Source organism: Elephantulus edwardii, unplaced genomic scaffold (assembly GCF_000299155.1).
Source record: "Elephantulus edwardii isolate Elephantulus edwardi_28Jun2011 unplaced genomic scaffold, EleEdw1.0 scaffold00043, whole genome shotgun sequence".
Taxonomy (NCBI): domain Eukaryota; kingdom Metazoa; phylum Chordata; class Mammalia; order Macroscelidea; family Macroscelididae; genus Elephantulus; species Elephantulus edwardii.
This window is the reverse complement of record NW_006399793.1, coordinates 13,450,302-13,453,437: the sequence shown is the minus strand read 5'-3', so window position 1 is coordinate 13,453,437 and position 3,136 is coordinate 13,450,302.

The following is a 3,136-nucleotide window of genomic DNA, read 5'->3' as shown; positions in this document are numbered from 1 at the left end:
TCAGGTGGTATGAAATCAAAGTCATATTTTGGCTCCTGTGGATTTGGTTTAATTTTCCTCAGCTTCAGCTTGAACTTGCATATGAGTAGTTGGTAACCTGACTGTATTTTCGATACTTCAACTTTATTCTTTCTCTCCCTTTTTTTTTTTTTTAAATTTTAATGAAAGCTTACAGAGGCTTTGGATTTCCATTCATTCGTTTTTGCACACTTTTCTCCCTGCTGCCCTCTCCTCCTCTGGTTTTCTTCTCTTAGTGCTTTTTCTGCTGGTCTCCTAGCCTTCTTGCTATAAGCACTATTTCCACCCCCCCACCCCACCCCACCGTTCTACAGTGGTCACTCTGGTAGTAAAAGGGAATGAGTCAGGAGATGGTACACAATATATTACCTGACTCTTAAGGAATTTCCTGCAGTAACTCAGATGATGGAATTTGAGCCACCATGTGAAATTGGGGGTAGGGGGTTGAATGTATGTAAGAGATATAAGGAAAGATTAATTGGCTGTGTTGGGGTAGAGGGAATAGGAAACAATGTTCTAAAAGCCATTGAGATGATCTGTGGAGAAGGAGGAACCTGGAGCTAATCGCAAATGGAGCAGACTGGATGGATGACTGTCTAGCAGTTGTTGTTATGTCCTTGTGAAATGGAATCTACTCCTAGTTGATGTTCTAGAGGGTTATCAGAAGCACTTAATAGCATGGGAGGAGATTGTCTATCTTTGTCCTGTGGAGCAGCTTGTGAATTCGAACTCTGTGCCTTTGGATTGGCAACAAAACTCCTTACCACTAAGCCACCAGAGCTCCATTTTAGCGAGAAGGACACTTGTAATTTTATGCCACCACTCATCTGTCAGCATGCAATACTGTGGTGACTTGCACTTGTTTGGGTTGTGTTGTGAGTAGGAGCCAGTTCTTGGGGGGAAATCTATTGTGCATGGAAAAAGTGGAGAGTCAATGAAAGAGAGGAAGACTAAACAAATTTAATTGATACAATTGATGTAATTGACCTTGAGGAAAATGGAAATCCCAGAGCACTTGATCGTGCTTATGCAAAACCTATACTTGGACCAGGAAGCAGTCTCCAGAATAGAGCAAGGAATCACTGCATGGTTCAAAATCAGGAATGGAGTGCATCAAGGATGCATCTTGTCTCAATACCTTTTCAATCTATGTGCAGAACAGATCATATGGAAAGCTGGGCTTTATGAGGAGGAATGTGGCATCAAGATTGAAGACTCATCAAAACCCACATTGCACAGATTACACAACCTTACTTCCTGAAACTGAAAAAGACCTGAATTGTTTGCTGCAGGAGATCAAGGTCTATAGTTCTTCAGTAAGGATTGAAGTTCACCATTAAGAAGACAAAGATTCTCACCACTGGGCCAACTGGCAGCTTCATGATAGATGGAGAAGAGATTGAGGTTGTTAACAATTCAGTTTGCTTGGCTCCACAATAAACACTCTTAAAACATCATCAGTCAGGAAATCAAAAGGTGAATTGCACTGGGAAAATCTATTTTCAAGAATCTCTCCAGAGTGCTGAAAAACAATGATGTCAGTCTAGAGACAAAGGTACACCTAATCCTTTGCAGTTATTTGTGATGCTTCAGAGAGCTGGACAGTGACAAAAGATGACAGAAGAAAAATTGATGCCTTTGCATTGTGTTGCTGGAACAGAGCCTTGGATATACCAGGGACTGCCAAGAAAACAAATAGTTCTGTCTTGGAGAGGGTCAAATCAATTTTCCCTTTGGGGGCTAAGATTTTGAAGTTGTCTCATATACTGTGGACATGTGGGTAGGAGAAACTGGTTCTTGGAGAAGGATATCATGCATGGAAGGGTGGAGGGACAGCGCAGGAGAGGAAGACTCCAGATGAGATGAATTGATTCAGCAACTGGGGCAATGGGGGTTGCTGTGTCAGAATTAGTGACACTGGCTCAAGACAGAGCAAAGTTCAGAGCTGCTATATTTTGGGTTGTGAGGAGAGACCGGTCCTTGGAGAAGGACATCATGCTTGGGAGGGTGGAGAGATAGTGCAGGAGGGGAAGACCCTATATGAGGTGGATTGATTCAGTGACTGGGATAATTTGGGATGGGAGTGTCAGAGACAGTGCGATTGGCACAGGACAGAGCGGAGTTTAGGGCTGTTGTACATAGGGTCGCTATGAGTCGCAAGCGACTCGGCGGCACATAACAACAACAACAACATGCGTCACAAGTGACTCGATGGCACATAACAACAACTGCTACCATTAGTTTACACACAGTAAAGGTTTTGAAGATTGTACCAGATCCATCTGGATTTCAGTCTTTTATACATAAAGTAACTGAAAGTTGGAGTTTACTGTGATACTGCTGTAATGCCGGAAGCTATTCTACTGGTATGTCAAATACCATCAATGTCACACGTGGCAGACTAGTTTAAGTGGAGATTTCAGACCAAGACACACTAGATAGGAAGCAGAACTGGGCCATCTACTTTGGAAACTATGGGCCCCTGGAAAATTTATGTGTAGCAGTGCAACAATGTCTGATATAGGAACAGAACATGAGAACTTTAGGTTGAAAGGCACTTAGAAGATAACTGGGAAAGAGCTACTTCTTCAAAGTAAAATCTGCCTTAATGAAGTGAGTAAAATAACTTGCAACCATTTGCCTCCTGTGCCTATGAAACTTTGAGAATAAATAAGGAAAACTCAAGAATTGATGTCTATGAATTGTGTTTTTGATGATGAGTGCTAATGTAACACAGAGTGCCAAAAGAACAAATTAATCTGTCTCAAAAAATGTGCAGCCAAGCTGCTTCTTAAGAGGAAAGGATGGTGACACTTCATCTCACCTACTTTGAGAATGGATTGTTGTTGTTAGGTGCTGTCGAGTTGAGTACAACGGACCCTGTGAGCAGTGGATCTGAACCCTACCCTATCCTGGGCAATCCTTATCATCTTTGACATACTTGGCACCATTGCCGTTGTCACTGTATCAATCAACCTTGTTGAAGGTCTTCCCCTCTTTCACTGACTCTCCGCCTTTTCAAGCCTGATATCCTTTTCTAATGACTGGCCTCTTTTAACATCATACCCAAAATAGGTGAGACACTATCATTGGTAAGCTTCACCATCCTTACCTCCAA